We start from the raw sequence: 20,895 nt of genomic DNA on the forward strand, positions 1-20,895 counted from the left end.
GCTGAGATGGAAAGCTGGCTTACAGATAGAAAAATAAAAGACATAAAAGCATTTTGGGAGACAGAAATTTAAATAATATAAAAAATTGTAACAAATGCCTTCTGGGGGATAGTGAAAATCAAGACAACTTGCCACTACTACTCAATTCTCCAAGAGTAAACGACGGAGGTGATCTGAGTAAAGTGAAGGGAATTCTTTGCTATTAGCCTGAATATTCTTTGAGGGCAAGGGACTTGTACCCAAAGCATCCTGTCTTGTGCCTGGCACACAGAAGATGCTTCATAAACATCTAGTGAATAAAAGAATTAGCAAAAGAGTCTAGAGATGTAAAAGGACTTAATGAACATCCAGGAAAATGACTGGGTTTTTTGTTTTGTTTTGTTTTACAGCCGCACCTGTGCCATATGGAACTTCCTGGACTAGGGGTCAAATTGGAGCTGCAGCTGATTGTGAATGCGCTAAGCAAGGCAAGGCATGAAACCTTCGTCCTCACAGAGACAACGTCGGATCATTAACCTGCTGAGCCACAATGGGAACTCCAAAATGACTGTTTTACAGAAGAAGAAACTGAACCCCCGCCCCCGACACACAGGAGGCCAGGAGCGGAGCAGAAACCAGAAGCCAGGTTATTACACTACCTCCCTATAATTATGTTGGAAAAAGCAGATGTTGGGCTCAAGAATTTTAATGTGGGAAAACAGAAGATTATGCATTGGTGAAAAATAATCAAATGGTAATTAAGGACACTGAGTTCAGTAATGATTCAGAATGCAAAAAAGACCTTGATGAGGCACTATAGTTACCCAAATGGACCCACAAAATTCTCTCCATTATCAGAGAAAGAATATTAGAAACAAATAAGAAAACATATGCAACCCTGACATCTCCCAATCTAGCTTTCCAGTCTTACCTAATGTGATGGCTCAAATTAAGTCAACTGTCAGGCTACCCGATTCCATTGCTCAGTCTCCATTCACAACAGAATTAAAGCGGCTACAGAAACTGGAGTCCTCCCTAAGGATGTGAGGTTACAAAGACAAATGTGCAACTCTATTTGTTATGGTCTCTCTACACCCTTTTCTTCCTTCCAATTTAACCAAACTTTAACTGATTAAAACTGCACTGGTATGATTTGATTCTATCCGTAAGATGTAAAAAGGCTCCTTTACTTCCTGAAAAGCCTTTCCTTTGACACAGGGTCAGTCGTCTTATCAGCCAAATCAATTTATGATCAAATAGAGTGCCCATTTTGGGAGAGGCCTATGGATTATTTAAATTACGGAAAATAAGTTTTCCTCACCTATACAACTAGTGGGGTCACCGCACAGACAGATTTTTATCCTAAGTCCAATACTCAGCCTTAAGAAATATGTGCTCCCATTGCTCTAGCCATAAAGTCAATAACCATAAAAAAAAATTCATTGACCACGGTTTGGAGGTCCAGTCCCCTGTTGAACTACCTACCAGCCTTCACCACTACCAATTTCTCTGTTTGGCTTGAATTAAGAGAAAATGCTTCTGACCTTGAAGAGCCAGAAAAGATTCAACTTACAGACAAACTGTTCATATTTTCAAGAAAAAACTCTCAATATATTAAAAAAAAAAAATTCCTCCTTTAAACAATTTCCCTACCATCTTCTACAGTTTACTTGGTCTTAAAATAGCAACAGCCATTTAGAAGTCACAAAGTTACTTCTCCATCTATTCACCCCTGGAGACGAGATGGAACAAAAACTCAGTAAAGACAGTTTGAAATAGCGAGAAGAGTCAGCTGGTATTCAAATCAAAAGGGGAAGCTTTGAACACTAGATGTGGATTCAATTCAAATATTAAAAACTTACAGAACTCATAAATTCATTTTTAAGGAACTGGGTCTCCAAAGTTACAAAATGTGGCGAAGACTACCTACCTCTTTACCTTTATTACTAGAGGTAGTTACATTAAGGTCTGTCTTACAAAGGTCAACATTTCACTGGGTCTTCAAAAATCAATTCTTCACAATGGGAAATGGACATCAGTTAAATAAGCTGTTAGAATAAAGAACAGAACAAGTCAATATAGTCATAAGTTTTTGCTGTCCTCGGGACCTGAATTCTAGTGTAGGCTTTGTAGATACGTCCCTAAATCTTAAGTTTTCTCATATTTAAATTGGGGGCAGCTGCCTAAGGACCTCTAAGGTCCTGCCCAGAGCTAAAGTTCTATGACCCTTTGGAAAGACAGTTCACATTATATCTGCCTCTCTTCACACATGCTTTTTAAAAACTAAAAGCAAGGCTACCTTCCAAACACCCAAACATTAAGGTCTGTCTTACAAAGGTCAACATTTCATTGGGTCTTCAAAAATCAATTCTTCACAATGGGAAATGGACATCAGTTAAAAACTAAAAGCAATATAATTGAAAAGTAAAGGCTACTTTCCAAACACCCAAATCCCTCTTCCTTGTATAAAGACAACCGCCGTTTTCTTTTGTATCCTCAGAAACAAGCAAACGCACATACACACACACAAAACCAAGAAAGGCGTGTACCAGAAAACACACACATACAACACATATTCATCTACCCTGGAGGCCCACACATACCTTATCCTTTCTAAAGGTTGCATTGTACCCTGATGTGTGGCTTCCAGGTTTCTGCTATTGCAAACAACATAGCAAACAGGTGTACCTGAGCATGAGTACCAGCAAGCCCAAGCATCTGAGCATTGTTTATTTGGACAGATAATGCCACACTGCTCAACATAATGTACCAAAGAACCATAATGTACTCCCCACTGACTGACGGCTCGGTTCTCCCACACCTTTGAGTAGCAGGACACACAAAGAACAGGTGAAAGTAGACTAATACTGCTGAATCTATGAATCCCAAGAAGACCTAGTTCTGTCTTAGATCAGGAGATGGATTCAAGAGCACATATGGCTAAATTCCTCTATATATAATCTGGCCATTTTCACCCAGAGGTGGTTGTTGTTGGTACACTGAAAAATCAACTTAGTCACTGGCAAAGGATCCCTATTAATTCAGCTATTTTTGCCCAAATTAAATGGGACAGTGGATGATCTGAGTTGATGAAAGTGTTAACAGAGCACATAGGAAGCAACTCTTGGTGTACTTTACAAGTGTTTTTATTAAATAATTGGTATAATGTCTAGCATGGAGTAGATACTCAATAAGTAACTGTTAATCAAATTAATGAGTTTACTTTTTTAACTGGACATCAGTTAAATAAGCTGTTAGAATAAAGAACAGAACAAGTCAATATAGTCATAAGTTTTTGCTGTCCTTGGAACCTGAATTCTAGTGTAGGCTTTGTAGATACGTCCCTAAATCTTAAGTTTTCTCATCTTGATGATTTAGTAGAAGGAATCTGCAAAGAACCATGTAAACACCGGGCAACTCTAGGAGTGTATACATCAGGCAGCTCCAGGGGGGAACACATGAGTTTCTAAAAACAAAATAAATATATACAAAAGTTCTCACTTTACTTTTCTACAATTTGCTATTTCAATGTTTATTACATCTTCAGTTGTAGTATGCCCTCTCATGGGGAGGGGGACAACTTTGGTTTTACACTGAAATGTGGGGGAAAATTTTTACTTTTAGAACCAGGAAAACAATGTGTATCTAATGCAATATGTTTGTCTTCAGCAGAAGCTCCCTCTAATTTTATAAGAAAAGTGGGAAAACAAATTTAGGAACACCCACTATGAGATTATTCCCAACACATTCTTTCATCATCCAAGTTAACCAACCGCACCCAATACTACGTCTCTTAAGAAAATAGGAAGCACTCATAGCAAGGCCAGACTTACATACACCTATACGTAAAACTAACCAAACATAGCAAGTCCTCTGCTAAGGGCCAGAAGCATCTTTCAAAATGAGGGAAGTCTTCTCAGCCCTTGCCCTCACTACACCACTAATTATCCATGGAGCCCAACTCCAGACACTGGGCTCAGAGTAAGCAGATAATCCAAGTATCCAACAAGGCATCAACTAAGAAGGGGAGGGGCAGCTGAACTAAATGGGACACAAAATCTAACACAGGGGTTACTTGCAAGGGTCTTTCCCATGAATTCTCAAGAAATTACGTGGGGAGTTTCCTGGTGGCCTGGCAGTTAAGGATTCGGCATCGTCACTGCTGTGGCTCAGGCTCAATCCCTAGCCTGGGAATTTCCACATGCTGCCGGGTGCAGCCAAAAACAAAACAAAACACGTGGGAGGTCCCCAAATTTCGCCACTAATTAAAAAAAAAAAAAAAAAAAAACCCTTACCTGTACTCCCTTTAAGACTGGTTGCAGCTGAAGAAAAATTAAAGTCTTCTAGGTGCTAGCAAATCCTACTTAATAGAGTTCAAAGTCCCACCTACCAGAATGAACTCCACAGACTGCTAGATAAAAATTTTAAGTTAACAGGCTTCAATTAAAAATTATAAGCCACAGGAAAAACAAATATTACAATTGTATAAGAGGCAGCCTCAGATCAAGATGAAACAATTACGCCTTTCAATACAATCCACTGTTTCCAAGACACACAAGAATTTGTTTCTTGGACTTGAGATTGGTAATAAATGGCAATGGATCAAAGAGAGAAAAATGACAACTTGAAACTAAGCCAAAAATCAAATCTAAAGACACTCAATTTAACACTGAGCTTGCACATACTGTCAGGAACAAACTAAAGCAATATTTAGCTGGGTTGCTATGTTAAATGGCAAACCACTATGACATATAGGAAAATGGCTCATGATTGGCTATAGACAGTCTGATAACCAAAGTGCATATTTATTGGCTACTGCCAGAAAAGCTTATCCAATCAGATCATCTAATGCAAACTACTTCCAAAAGTAAGTAGCAGTTTGTTTTTTCCCCCCACTGTGTACGTTTTTAACAAGCACATATGCCATATAAGCAGTAGTCAAGGCACAGTCCAGTGGAGGAAGGGAGGTGTCTTAGTTTTCTATTGCTACATGACAAATTATCAAAAACTGATGCTCAATGTCTTTAAGACTTCCAGGAGTTCCCGTCGTGGCGCAGTGGTTAACGAATCTGACTGGGAACCATGAGGTTGCGGGTTCGGTCCCTGCCTTGCTCAGTGGGTTAAGGATCCGGCATTGCAGTGAGCTGTGGTGTAGGTTGCAGACGCGGCTCGGATCCTGCGTTGCTGTGGCTCTGGCGTAGGCCGGTGGCTACAGCTCCGATTCGACCCCTAGCCTGGGAACCTCCATATGCCCAAGAAATAGCACCAACAACAACAACAAAAGACAAAAAAAAAAAGACTTCCACATAATATATAATTAACCCAATCACTCCTATAAATATTTCACGTCTGTAAACTCTGACTTTCAAAGATACTGTTATCCTCAGACTTTATTTTTTTTATTTTTATTTTTTTTTATTTTTTGGCTGTGCCTGTGGCACGTGTAAGTTCTGGGGTCAGGGATGGAACCTGCAGTGACAGAACCAGCTCCTTAACCTGCAGCATTACAAGAGAACTCCACCTCATTCTTTATTCTCGAATGAAACTACAAAACCTTTATTTCAATTCCTTCCATACTTGATGGAGATGAAAACATTCAAAAAGAAATTTAAAAAAAATTACTTGTAAAAATACTTTAGGTATCTATAGTGAAAAATCATTCACAACTGATTGGTGGAAAAAAAGACTGGGACAGTGTAATACGAGACTCTTCCAATCCTTTCTTGCTGCTCTATCTTCAGGTAGTGACAACCAAATAAGGAGAAGGATGGATACATTTGAAACCACTCATTTTCTTATTTGTTATTTGGTCAAAGAACTGGTAAGAAAGTTTAGAGAAATCTGTTAATATGAGATTCTGGCATTATAGAAACTTCTAAACATGTCCTGATAAAAGGATTTAAGAGCACCCACCCATAGAACTCTGGAATAAACTCTGGATGCTTTTTTTTTTTTTTTTGGCACTTTTTATATACAGTATAATTTATCTTTTTGTGTACAAAATTTCTGACAAAATTCTTATGTAACCACTACCAAAATCAAAATACAAAACAGTTTTTATGTGACTTTTAGGACAACCACAAGCAAGGGTTACTACAGCATTTACTTCAAAAGACAAGATTTCTGGAGTTCTTCCTGTGGCGCAGCTGGGTTACGGATCCAGCACTGTCTCTGTAGCAGCTCCCAGGTCACTGCTGATCTTTGCATATTATGTTTTCTCTATCCAGCCTGGCACAGTGGGCGCAGTTGCGGCTCGGATTCAATCTCTGGCCCAGGAACTTCCATATGCCATGGGTGCGGCCAAGGAAGGAAGGAAGAAGGGGGAGGGGAGGAAAAGGACAAGATTTCTAACAAATCAAAAGCAGACAAAAAGGAGTAAATGAGGTTTTACTGAAAAGTGAAATACTGACCCCTCTCTTTTCGCTCCTGTCTTCTAGCCAATCCAAATCACAATAACCACCCCTGTTTCATTAATGTCTATGGCTTTAGTTACCATAGACATGTCTGCCTATCTTTTCTGTACTGCAAACCAACTTCATAACGAGACATCACATGGCTATCCGGTCGGTATCTCAAACTGAGCAGGTCCAAAACGGAAATTCATCCTTCCTCCAAAAACCTGTCTTCCAGTGATCCTACTATTCATTGAAGTACTCCAAGTAGAAACACAGGAGTTAGAGTCAACTTCCCACTCTCCTCACTTCCCCCACCTCCAACTCCCACCTCCCATTTGGTTAATTATCATCAGAAATACACCCCCAAACTGTCTGTTTCTCTTGATCCCCAGGACTAACAACCAGCTTAATTAGTTCAGGACATTAGAGTACTGCAATATCACCTTAACTGCAATACTTTCCTGTTTCATTTCTGCAGAGTAAGCTGGTTTTTGGCCCACAGCATCTTTGCATATTATGTTTTCTCTACCCAGAATGCCTTGCCCACATCTTTGTAAACAGCAACTCTCATCTCTCCAAATAAAATTAAATGCTTCCTTCCTCATCACTCTCAATGTGTAGATCTCTTGCTGTTATAATTATTTGTCTTTCCCATTAGACTGAGTCCCATGAGGGCACTTAACTGTGTTATATTCATCTTCATAAGCCTGGTGTCTAGGCAGTACCCAGCAAATAGTAACTGCTTAATAAATGTTTGAAAAAGGAATCCGTGACTAGGTCATGATCCAGATAAAATGGTCTGAAGGATTTTTACTTCCCTTTGCTAAGATTCATGCTTACCAAGTGACCTTTTGCTTAGAACACAGTAGTTACCAGCTATATGATCTCAGGGAAGTTACTAAAAAAACCTCCCTGCACCTCAGACTTCTTACCTGCAAAACACAGAAAATAATACCTCCCTTATAAAGTTACCGTGAAGATTAAATAAGTTAAATTCATGTAAAATGCTTAGAGCAGAGCCTGACACATAAGTGCTCAGTAAACATGAGCTACTATTTAATATTCTGATACTAGGAGGGGAATGGATTGAGCAAACACATATTTCTGGGTCATGGAAAAGACTGCCCCTCAATGTATCTTAATTAAAATGGCATTCTGGGAGTTTCTGTCATGGCTCAGTGGTAAGGAACCCAACTAGTATCCATGACGATGTGGGTTCAATCCCTGGCCTCACTCAGTGGGTCGGGGATCTGGCGTTGCCATGAGCTGTGGTGTAAGTCACAGACATGGCTCAGATCTGGCGTTGCTGGGGTTGTGGCTGGTAGCTGTAGCTCTGATTCAACCCCTAGCCTGGGAACTTCCATATGCCGTGGGTGAGGCCCTAAAAAGACAATAAACAAATAAATAAATAATAAAATAAAATGGCATTCTGATTTAACCCAAGGTGAGTTTGGCTAGCCACTTTTCCATGAGACCAATCAACTCTGGTGCACTGAAGAAACAAATTTACTTGCAAAACTGAGGGAAGGATCCTAAATCTTGAAGGCCCCATCAAGTAAACAGCATCCCAAGAAGACGTGTCAGAAGAGCTAGTCAGTCACCTTATGACCTTGGTTCCCTCTAAAAGGCAACACTGGTTAAAGGTAGTACCTTTCAACAAAAAGAATCTGATGCTAGGAGAGAGATATTTAAAGTATACCACAAATTAGCTTTGAACATGATTGTGTACTTTAAAAAGGAAGTCTGAGTTTAAAAAAGTACTAGTCAGTTCTCGCATAGCCATACTAAGGGAGGTGAAAAGTGGTAGAAATCAATCAAACGGAGAGTAAAAACAGAGAGTAAAAAAGAAATCCTTAACATTTTACTTTGGAATGTACTATGTCATTTTTCCTGTAGATTTATATCCAAAATTGCATCTAGGCTGAATTAATAACAAAATGCTGGCGTTCCCGTCGTGGCTCAGTGGTTAACGAATCTGACTAGGAACCATGAGGTTGCAGGTTCGATCCCTGCCCTTGCTCAGTGGGTTAAGGATCCAGCGTTGCCATGAGCTGTGGTGTAGGTTGCAGACACAGCTTGGATCTGGTGTTGCTGTGGCTGTGGCCAGAGGCTACAGCTCCAATTAGACCCCTAGCCTGGGAACCTCCATTTGCCGCAGGAGTGGCCCTAGAAATGGCAAAAAAAAAAAAAAAACCAACATGTTTTTATACAGCCTGGCTATATATTAAAGACATCAAAGGAGTGCATTCAAAATAAAAGGAAGCCAGCACGAGATAAATTCCTATGGGTAATTTACAACTGTCTATTGTTATTAACAATAATACAACCTCACAGCATCCTCTTGAGGCTTTACCTTAGCCATAAAATTCTTTCAAATGAGAATCTCTAAGTGTCACTTAAAAGGTGAAAACAAATCAGTTTCCAAAAGCGAATCAATCTAGACCTGGGAAGACAAGAGAGAATCATCCAACTGAGGATTTCTGTTCCCACATATGAGGGTGTGTTACTGGGCCTAAGAAGCTGAAGCAAGTATCAGCCTAACTCAGGCCAGTTTATTTCATAAAATCAAGGTGTTCTTGAAAGGTTATGTAACAATCTCAAGTGCCAGAAAGAACTTCTGCAAGCACCATCTTAAACCCTTTGACTGTACAGAAGAAACTGAGGTCCACAAAAGTTGCAACGTGTCTGTCAAACTACATAATAAAATGAATATTTAGTTATCGGGAAGTTCATTCTTTAAATTGAGATAAAAGAGACATATAACACAGTATTAAGCGTACAACACAATGATCTTATATATATATATAATTACCACAATAAATTTAATTAACATCACCATAGTTACCAAAAAATTCTTTTCTTGTGATCTACTTGAAAGATCTACAGAAAGTTTATTATTTAAATAATTCACTTATATAAATATCATATATTTCTTGTAAAAAGAGACTTTAAATGTATTCAGTTTGCTTAAATTGGGCCACATATCTGCCTTATCTTATAGTCCCCTACTGTACAATTTCAGATGTACCAAAAATAAAATGAGTCCTCTGGAACTGAACTTCTATAGATATTTACTCAAATATTACCTTTGTAGTGATTTAGTGAGACAGTCCCTGGCCATTCTATCTAAAACTGCAACACCCACCTCCACCTCAACACTCAGCATCGCTTTCTCCAGCTTTCTTTTTCTCCATGGGACTTTCTACCGTGTAACATAACATATACTTTACTTATCTTGTTTACTGGCTCAATATGTACTTCTTGAGAGCAGGGATTTCTGTTTTGTTCCTTAACTATATCCCCCGCACCTAGGACATCATCTGGCACAAGGCAGGTACTCGATGAATATCTAACTCCTCAGCAAGGCCTTCTCAGACCCCCCAATGAAATGTAATTTCCCCGTTACCCCCAATAGTAATTTATTCCTTTCCTTCATAACATTTACAGTAATCTGTAACTTTATTTCATTTATTTGTTGAAGCGTCTTTCCTAGAATGTAAATTCCACGAGAACAGGGATTATCTGTTTGGTTCGCCATTACGTACAGCATTCCTCATGCTGCAGTGGTACAGAGCAACTATTTAAAAACAGCTGATGAATGAATTAATAAATGACTGAGATCAAATACATTTTCTGAAAGCACATTCTGATCACAGTTATTTTTTCAATCGAAAACTTTCAAAGTCTCCCTGTCACTTACCCCAGTAAACCCTGTCTGCCCTGGCAGAAGACTCTCCATGTTCTGGGCCAATTTATTCTCCTGTCTTATCTCCCATTATCCCATGTGTCTTTTTCTTCAGCTACACTACACTGTTCACTATTCCCAGTACACACCCTTATACTATCGCTGCGCTGCCCCACTTCTACTTTTTGCTCACGGCACGCCTTCTTCTTCTGTCTGCCTATCAAGCTTCCAGCCTTTAAAATACCTACCCTACAAACCACAGGAATTCACGCTGTGGCGCAATGGGTTCAGGATCTGGCATTGTCTCTGCAGCGTCTCGGGTCACTGCTGAAGCACAGGCTCGATCCCTGGTCCTGAGCAGTAGGTTAAGGATCTGGTGTTGCCACCCCCCAGCCGAGACACAGCCCAGAGCTTCAGCTGGGATTGATCCCTGACTCAGGAACTTCCACATGCCACAGAAACCCAGTTCAAAGGTAACCTCCACAGAGACAGTCCTCCCATCCTGACTTTCCCAACTGAATGATCTCTTCCTTTTCTAAACACCAAAATAATACCGGTTTAATCCCCCCTCATTTCACCCATCCTTCCCCCACCTTTTACCAAACTTTTTGTTTATAGTCACTCAATAGGTATTTGTTGAAATGAAGTCAGTTACCACCACTAGTCCCTTCTCTGCCATAAAACAAATTTAAATTGGGGGGGAGGAGTACTCTCTTTTTTTTTTTTTTTTTTTTTTGTCTTTTGTCTTTTTGGTCTTTTGTTGTTGTTGTTGCTATTTCTTGGGCCGCTCCCGCAGCATATGGAGGTTCCCAGGCTAGGGGTTGAATCGGAGCTGCAGCCACCGGCCTACGCCAGAGGCACAGCAACTCGGGATCCGAGCCGCGTCTGCAACCTACACCACAGCTCACGGCAACGCCGGATCGTTAACCCACTGAGCAAGAGCAGGGACCGAACCCGCAACCTCATGGTTCCTAGTCGGATTCGTTAGCCATTGCGCCACGACGGGAACTCCGGGAGTACTCTCTTTAACAAGACTCTTTCAGGACCGAAAGATGTAAAGCTGAAACAGCAGATTCCTAGCTTTAACCTTCCCGTCTATGCTTTTTATGCAGGTTTTGGAGCTCCGATTTTTAAATGTATTCAACTGCTTGGAAAAAAAAAAAAAAGTTAAGCTGCATGTACTACTATGATGACATAAATTCCATAAGCTATATTAAAATGGGTTCCCCTAAGATTATGACATATTTGAAAGACTATCTGGAATCCAAATACCTTAAATTCTGCTGTTTGAAAACAATACCCATTAGGAAAATATTTTTGTCCAACAAGAAATTGGAAATGTTTTATGATCTTTTACCTATCCCACTCATTCCTACATCATGTTAAGCGATGTTAAGTAACAGTGCTAGCAATCCAGTAAAATTCTACCATAAAACACTTGTACCTCAAATAATACCTGTTTCCCTACCCACACCTTCTCATAAGGCTGTGGTTCCCAAACTGTAGTTCACAGATCCCTGGAGATCCCTTTCAATGAGCCTGCTGAGTTGAAACTAATTTCGTAATACTAAGAAAGCTTCTGCCTTTTTCATTGTGTTGACATTTGCACTGGTGGTACAAAAAAAAAAAAAAGAAAAGAAAAACCGGTATAACTGTTGATGCCTTAGCATAAACCAAAGTAACAGGATCAAACTGTACTTAAGTCACGTGTGTCTTTCACCACCACGTACTAAGGATTTTTTTTAAAAGTCAATTTTGTAGTCCCATTGTGGTGCAGTGGAAATGAATCTGACTAGATCCATGAGGAGGTGGGTTCGATCCCTGGCCTCGCTCAGTGGGTTGGGAATCTGGCATTGCTGGGAGCTGTGGTGTAGGTCGTAGACATGCCTCGGATCCCGAGTAGCTGTGGCTGTGGCGCAGGCCAGCAGCTGTAGCTCTGATTCGATCCCTGCAGGTGCGGCCCCAAAAAAGCTAAATAAATCAATAAAGGTCAATTTCACTTCAGAATGTTCTTGATGAAGCAATAAAAATTATTAATTTTACTAAATCTGAACTCTTCTACAGGTCTTTTAAAATATTCTGTGTGACGAACTGGGAAGGATACAAAAAGCACTTTTACAGGATACTCAAGTACAATGGTTGTCTCCAGAAAAAGCACTTGTGACCCTATTTGAGCTGTGAGCTGAACTAACTCCTTTTTTCATGGAACACTACTTTTACTTCCTTGATAGTACATTACAAAATGTATCAGTTGGAGGATCTGCTTAACTCAATGAACCAACATTTTCTAAACAACCAATAAATGATATATTAATATCATATACCAGTAAAAGATCCAAAGTACAAGAAAGAGCAATGAATTTTAATGTCACAGGAACATCAATATGTTTTCAGATTCCACACTGCAAACTAACTTATAAAGAAACTGCCAACTGTCACGTGTTGGTGTGGTATCAGAGACTAATAGGCACAACTGTCTGAAAATACTCCTCTCTTTTCCAACTACATGTCCTTTGATGCTGTATTTTCTTCATATATTTCAATCAAAATAATCTATCACAGACTGAATACAGAAGCACATTCTAGCTGTCTTCTATTAAGCTGGATAGTTAAGAGATTTGCAAAAATACTAAAAAATGCCACTCTTCTCATTAATTTCTTGAAAAGTTATTTTTCATAAAAATGTGTTATTTATGTTAATATAAGATAGTTTTTGTTTGTTTTTTTTTTTTAGGGAGTTCCCTTTATAGCTCAGCAGTTAATGAACCCGACTAGGATCCATGAGGACGCGGGTTCGATCCCTGGCCTTAGTCAGTGGGTTAAAGATCCGGCATTGCCATGAGCTGTGGTACAGATCTCTGACATGGCTCGGAGCTAGCTTTGCTGTGGCTGTGGTATAGGCTGGCAGCTATAGCTCAGTTTGGACCCCTAGCCTGGGAACCTCCATAAGCCGTGGGTGCGGCCTTAAAAAACAAAACAAAACAAAAAACAAATTAAAAAAGATCGTTTTTTTTAAGTAACTAGTATTTTTAAATGTTTTCTGTTTTAATTTCTAATTTGGTAACCATCAATGGATATATACCACACAAGGAAGAGCTCTATCATTTTTAAGAGTATAATGAGTCCTGAGACCAAAAAGTTTAAGAATCACTGGTTAAGAGAAGCTGCCTCTGATTCCAGCCACCCCCAAAACTGCTGTTTGTATCCTCAACCAGATTGGAACCTAGGGCAAATATCTGGCCCAGGGGAAATCAAGCCTTAGACTGACCAAATCAGCTATTGCTCAGGAAATCTGAATTAAGCCTCATGGATACTGAGGTCTATTTACAGTGGAACACTAGAGTCCATTAACTCTAACTGCTGAAGCTCTTGGAACTGTTTTGGTGCCAGTCCTTTCTGAAGCCTGGTCATTCAGCTTTTCCTTGGATTCACAACAGCTATTTCCTTTTGATAAATCTTTTTTTTTTTTTTTCTTTTTCTTTTTGGGGCTGCACCTGCAGCATATCAAAGTTCCCAGGCTAGGGGTCGAATTGGAGCTACAGCTGCCAACCTACACCACAGCCACAGCAACACTAGATCCAAGCGGTTACCTGTGACCTACACCACTGCTCACGGCAACACGGGATCCATAACCCACTGAGCGAGGCCAGGGATCAAACCTGCATCCTCACAGATACCAGTCGGGTTCTTAACCTACTGAAACACAACAGGAACTCCTTTCTTTTCTTTTTTTTTTTTTTATTTTAAGGAATTCCTTTCTGACAAACCTTTTCTAAGAGCTATTTTAAACAGCCTTCTTTTTTTTTTTTCCCTTATGATCAAGAAAGCCTTAACACCATAGAACCTTAATGCTGTCACCAAAAGTGTTTTATTTCGTGTCCTTATCTGAGCCACCAAATTGGTTCTCCTACATAAAAATGAGTATCACTCTAACAAAACTAAAAATTGAATGGAAATTGCAGGCTCATTCAAAATAAGAGACAAACTTAATGACCAGCTGCTAAGATAAGGGAGGCTTGATTTTTTTTTTCCCCTCTCTTTTGAAGAAGGCCATTATATACCATGTCAACATAATTTAAACAGCAAACAGCTTCATTAAAATATACTATTCCGACAGGGTGTTTCAGGGAGCTTGATGAACAGAAAAAGAACAAGGTAATGAGACCTGCCCTACCAGATATGAATAATTATTATAAAACTACGATAATTAAGGCAGTGTAGTACCAGCACAAGATATACAAACAGACCAATGGTACAGACTATAAAGAATACAGATATAGGGAGTTATCTTTGTGGCTCAGCGATTAACGAACCCGACTAGGATCCATGAGGATGTGGGTTCGAACCCTGGCCTCCCTCAGTGGGTTAAGGATCTGGCATTGCCACGAGCCATGGTACAGGTCGCAGATGTGGCTCAGATCCAGTGCTGCTGTGGCATAGGTTGGCAGCTATGGCTCCGATGCGACCGCTAGCCTCGGAACCTCCATATGCTTCCGGTTTAGCCCTAAAAAGACGAAAGAGAGAGAGAGAGAGAAAGAAAGAGAGAAGGAGAGAGAGAAAAAGAGAAAGGAAGGAAGGAAGGAAGGAAGGAAGAAAGAAAAAGAAAATACAGGATGTAGCTGTTACCTCACAAAGAACACAAGCCAAACAGAGAAAAATAATAAATCTTACTTCGTTAAAGTTTAAAACTTAGTTTCAATAAAAGGTAAAATAAAGAACAAATTACATAACCACTAGGATGGCTACAATTTTAAAAAAGCAACAGAAAATCACAAGTGTCGGCAAGGACCTAGAGAAACTGGAACCCTATGTACTGTTAGTAAGAATGTGAGATGGTGCAGCCACTACATTAAACAGCATGGAGGTTCCTCAAAAACAGTAAAATCAGAATTACCATATGATTCAGCAATTCCACTTCTGGGTATATATTCAAAAGAACTAAAAGCAGAGTCTCAAAGAGATATTTGTCCACCCATGTTCACAACATTATTCATAACAACCAAATGTGGAAGCAACCCAAGCATCCACTGGTGGATATCTGGCCACACAAAATGCAGTACATGCACACAAGGGAGTATTACCAGCCTTGGAAAGGAAGGGAATTCTGACACATGCTACAATATGGATGAACCTCACGGACATTACGTTAAATGAAATAAGCCAGATCTAAAAGGTCAAATAATACCTGATTCCACTCATATGAAGTATCTAAAGTAGTCAAAATTATAGAAACAGAAAGCAGTACCTGTTTCTAAACACCAAGAAAAGGAGTATGCGAATCTCAAATTAAAGACAGCAAGGATTACCTATACATCTTTTTTTTCCTTACAGATAAAGAGACTGATAGGAAGAATTTGAGGCTTTCAGAGAACTACTGCAAGCCCTTCTTTGATGTAGCTGGTGCTATGGCAGGAATATGTATGCCAACAGCTTCTTGGAAAGCAACAGGTCTTCACAGTCAAGTAAGGGTAACTGTCTGAATGTTTAATTCCCATTCTGAGGTCTGCATCCAGCTCTCCCAAAGCATAACCAACTTTGCCACACAGAGTAACTAGAACTGCTGCCCATTCTCTTAAAACATGACCACAGTCATAAGAATGAAGACCCAACTGTCTCTCCTAAACTTCAGAATCTTTTTTCCCTATAATGAAAGCTTATCAAAAACAAAAGTAAAAGAATCTACTGAATCTTTGTAGCAAATGTGTCAGCAGAGCCTTTCAGAGTGATTCACCATGACTGAAAACAAACACAAGAAACAGGTGTGCTTCTCTGAATACACAACCAGAATTTAATATTGAACCAGTATGGTTATGAAACCAGGATGAGAATAGCCTTATAAAATCTGGAAGTAAATATGACGAGATGGTAAAAAAAGAAAAACGAACTTCAGATCAATATCAGAATACTGTGTCAGGTGTGGGTAACCTGAAATCAGTTAAGTTGCTCAAAATACCATTAAGTGGTAAAATAAAGTATTTTCCGCCAAGGCAGGAATTAGTGCAGTCCCTAAAACAGCTTTAGAATGCAGCTCCACTGTATCTTTCACTTCTATTAATCTTCATTAGTGTAATGGATTTTCAGAAAACACTGTGGATGCATCAACATTTCTGAGTCTATAGTACACGATAGAAATTCACAGAATTTCAGCACTGTTCCAGACCTTGTGTTAAGACAGCTAGAGTTCATGGCCTATCTGAAATTTTTCCCTAATTAAGAACAATCTGTCTCTTTTTTATGATGAAAATCCAGTGATAATGAAAAAAACATGCTATTACAGCAGAATCTTACATAACACTCCAAATGTGTTGGGAAAATGTGTATAAAGGAGGAGAAGGGAGAAACGACAAACACATACTTGGGCATATACACGCGAAGATGCGTGACAATCAAAACCCCACACCTCCAAGACATTACAGAAAATTATCAGTCTCTAAATCTTATTTTGTACCTTTCATTTCAGAAAAAAAAGCAAGGTTGCTCATGAGACAAGAAATTCCCCCAGCTCTTCTACAGCTAAACTCCTCTTAAGGGTGTGGGGTTGGGGAGGGTGGGGGTGGGAAGCAATGTTCTCTTCAGAGATACTACCTGTCTTTCATAAAGTGTATTTGAGGTAAGTAATCTGAGAGGTCTAAGAGCCGGAATCCAGCAATGCCAGTGGCACAGAAGTGAGTCAAACACTAGGTACATTGTGTTAAAAGAAAGGCACCTTCAGTTTTGAGAATCTGGTTCCAGCAGCGCCATAGGGAGATGAACAACATAATTTATTTAGGGGAAGAAAATGTGGGATTCCCTTGTGGCACAGAGGGTTAAGGATGCAATGTGGTCACTGCTGCGGAGCAGGTTCAATCACGAGCTGGGGAACTTCCACATGCCTAGGGCACAGCCAAAAAAAAAAAGCAGGGGAAGAAAATGTAATATACATATAAACCTACAGAGGTGAGGGGGCATCTGGGACAAGAAAAAAGAAATACAAGGACTGCTTGTACTAGAGGCACTCGTATTTCAAGCTTAAAGAGCTCCTATGGGCCAAATACAGGACATTTTGGGGTTTTTGTTTTTGTTTCTGTTTTGCTTTTTAGGGCCACATGTGTGGCATATGGAAGTTCCCAGGCTAGGGGTTGAACCAGAGCTACAGCTGCCGGCCACAGCCACAGTCACAGCCACACCAGATCTGAGCCTCCTCTGCAACCTACACAACAGCTCATGGCAACGTTGGATCCTTAACCCACTGATGGAGGTGCAGGGATCAAACCTGTGTCCTCATGGATGCTGGTCAGATTTGTTTCCACTGAGCCATGACAGGAACTCCAAATATAGGGCATTTTGAACATCAAAAAAAATTTTGTCCATAATTGTTGGTAAAACATAGACTAAATTAAAATCCATGAGTTTATAATGATACTTAAACAAAAAGAGCAAGAAAAAGAAACAATTAATCTGCTATCATTAGAGGGCTTTTTTTTTTTTCCCCTTGGGCTATGCCCATGGCACAGAGAAGTTCCAGGGCTCGAGATCAAAGCTGTGCCATAGTAGTGTCAATGCCAGATCCTTAACCTGCTGAGCCACCAGAACTACCTAGAGATGATTATTGTACCAACTCCTTACAAAATTGTTAAAGGGAAAATTAAGAGTTGACCTATACTTTTAGGAAGAAATTATAATTTATTTGTAACTCATAAAGGATCTTTTTTTTTTTTCCCCCCACAATATATGAAAGTTCCCAGGTCAGGGGTTTAATTCAAGCCGCAACTGCGGCAAAACCAGATCCATAAATCACTGCACTGGGGCGACAGAATAAGCAGAGACAACACTGGATCTTAATCCGCTTCACCACAGTGTGAACTCCTGATGAAGGAAATCTTTACAGAAGACTGAAGGCTAATCAATGTAAAAGGAATGGCAGAATTCGAAAATTACCCTTTTGTAATAACCAAAGAAATAACTGATTCAGGCAAGATTGTCATCAGTAGGTGAAAGGTTGCTGGAGAAGTATAAGAGTATGGTGCCAAAGTGTCATCATGTCACAGATTCCTTGCTAATTACAAAGGGGAAAAAAGTCTTTACAATGGAGAGATCTACTTACCACCCTTGAACAAATGATTGAACAATTTCATCATCATCAATAGTCAGACTTTATAACATTGTTTCTGTCTCTTTTTTTTTTTTTTTTTTTGGTCTTTTTACCTTTTCTAGGGCCACTCCCTCAGCATATGGAGGCTCCCAGGCTAGAGGTCTAATCAGAGCTGTAGCCAGCGGCCTACACCACACAGCCACACCGGATCCTTAACCCACTGAGCGAGGCCAGGGATCGAACCCACGACCCCTTGGTTCCTAGTCAGATTCGTTAACCATTATGCCACGACAGGAACTCCCATTGTTTCTCTTACTGTGATGTGATAGGAGGTACAGAGCACCCCTATGAAGAACTATTACCAACAGGGTTTAACCTGAATCTAACTGAGCCTTTTGACTTCATTGCCAGTTTGTAAGCAATACAGATAAAGGAACAAATTAGTGAAACTGTGAGGAAACACTGAGAAAATTCCAGAAGTGATATATTCTACAAGAAAAATGGCCCGGTCTCTTTGAAAAGGCAGTATCGCATGGCTCCTAAATAAAGTGTTTTAGATTTTATGAGGCATGTTTGAAGAAAAAAATATCAATAGCTAGCAAGTGTTATCTTGGAGAAAACTGGAAAAATCTGAACATTAACTGGATATTAGATGGTATTAGGAAAGTAATGTTCATTGCCTTAGCTGTGATAACCTAAGAACAATTAAGCAAAAGAATGTCTTTAAGGTGCATCTCAAGTATTTAAAGTATTCAAAATATAAGGTGTGATGTCTATAATATAAACATTCATATATTATACATGTACATACACGCACATAAAGCAATTGGTATAAAGATGAGAACTGTACTATTACTCTTTCATTTTTCTGTACGTTTAAGTTTTTCACTTAAACAGTTGGAAGGGGGGGCTCAAAATGTACAAAATGTACTTCCTCCAGGAAGGCCTCCCAATGAACTCTCCTCTAAACCTTAATCATTTCTTTACAAAATCCTCTCAGCATATAACAGTGTATTAATGTTCCCATTCTGTTTTCTAATTGTTCTCTTATTAGTCCACATATTCAGTAGATTTGGTTTTGATTGTAAGCTCCTTCCGGCACAGACATTTTTATGTATTTTTTTCCTATTTTCTTACAGCTCATACTGTAGTACACATTCTGCAGTTAGCAGACTTTTTAAAAGTACAAGGAGCAATATTCTGTGCAGACACTAAACAAAGCACCTTAACTAACTGGGTTAGCTTTCCAGTTCCTCAACAGAATGGCACTTTGCTTGTATAAACAATTCTGAATCGCAGCTATCAAGAGAAGATAACGATGATCAAACATCACTTAAGGGCTTATCGAATTTCACAGAGAGACACGAGCATCAAGAGTGAAAGGAAGAAATCAGAACATAGGTTTTACATGTCTTCCTAGCACTGTTAATGGATTTGCCGAGGTATCCGGGCATATGACTTTGTATTCCCGACACTGCTCTTCAACACTATCTCCCATAGCCACCCACATCTGCAAAACACTCATTCATCCACAACTCCTGCGTGTAATGAAGCTTAACAAGCTACATAGTGAACTTTAAAATCTTAGATAAAAAGCATGCACAAAGATTTTTAAAATTTAGTAACACAGTGTTGGAGAGGAAAGAGGCAGATTCATACACTGTTGGCAGGGATATATATCCGTACAATTCCACAGAAAACTATTCACTAAGAGCTACTATCATTAAAAGTGCATATATGGAGTTCCCATTGCGGCACAGTGGTTAACAAATCTGACTAAGAACCATGAGGTTGCAGGTTCGATCCCTGGCCTTGCTCAGTGGGTTAAGGATCCGGCGTTGCTGTGAGCTGTGGTGTGGGTTGCAGATGTGGCTCGGATCCCACGTTGCTGTGGCTCCAGTGTAGGCCGGTGGCTACAGCTCCGTTTCGACCCCTAGCCTGGGAACCTCCATATGCCTCGGGAGCGGCCCAAGAAATAGCAAAAAGACAAAAAAAAAAAAAAGAAAAGAAAAGTGCATATATCCTTTCACTAGGAATTTATCCAACAGATATTCATGTACAAAAAAAGTTCACATGAGGAACTAACTGCAGCACTAGAAACAACCTAAGTATCCAATAAGAGGCGGCTGAATGACGGTATCCCTACTCAGTGGAAAAACTGCCATCTTTCAAAAAGGAAGAGGGACTCTACGTACTGTACGGAATGATAGGCAAGATACATTACATGAAAAAAGCAAAATGTGGAATAATGGGTATAGAATCCTACTATTTGTGTAACAACAAATAAAAACAAAAACATCAAAGAATGTATAGTTGTATATGCTTGTAAAAGCACTATCTTTGGAAAAGTAAACAAGATACAGGAAACAAGTTTCCTTTGAGGGAGGTCACTAGATGGATGAAAGGAGGAGAGCAGGAGAACAATTTTTCCCCTCTCTCTGCGTGGCTTTTGAATTTTGTTTCATATGGATGTACATGTGTTACCCATTTTAAAGAGCTATTTTTTTAAACATAGCTCTCCACCAACTCGAATTATTTAATGAATACTTATCTTCATACCATAAAAGTTTAAAATGAGACTTCAGTAAATTCAACCAGATGAAATGTTTCTAGCTAAAAACAAAGCATCCTAGATGACAGAAGCCTACTGAGAAGAGAAATGGACTTTTATTACCGCCAGAGTTTTACTTCAAGACTTTACCAGACCACCTGATGGAGGTCTGGACATAGGCAACATTAAATACCTCCAAGCCTCAAATGAACCA

The 20,895-nt window shown here is 39.6% G+C and overlaps 1 protein-coding gene across 9 annotated transcripts in view; it reads right to left on the bottom strand.

Moving 5' to 3' along the window:
- SPOP (speckle type BTB/POZ protein) overlaps positions 1–20,895 on the bottom strand; it is a 68,308-nt gene that overhangs the window by 45,405 nt on the left and 2,008 nt on the right. For 3 of the 9 annotated variants that reach the window (XM_021067139.2, XM_084984738.1, XM_021067138.2), the window contains exon 2: positions 1,910–2,027. The exons of the other annotated variants lie outside the window; for them this stretch is intronic. The gene's annotated coding sequence lies outside the window, so the exon portion shown is untranslated. The remainder of the gene's footprint in view (positions 1–1,909; positions 2,028–20,895) is intronic. 9 annotated transcript variants of the gene reach the window in all.

This window comes from Sus scrofa, chromosome 12 (genome assembly GCF_054392235.1).
Source record: "Sus scrofa isolate SSC_HxYL_T2T_F1_AM1 chromosome 12, Sscrofa_HxYL_maternal_Yorkshire_Landrace_v2.0, whole genome shotgun sequence".
Lineage (NCBI taxonomy): Eukaryota > Metazoa > Chordata > Mammalia > Artiodactyla > Suidae > Sus > Sus scrofa.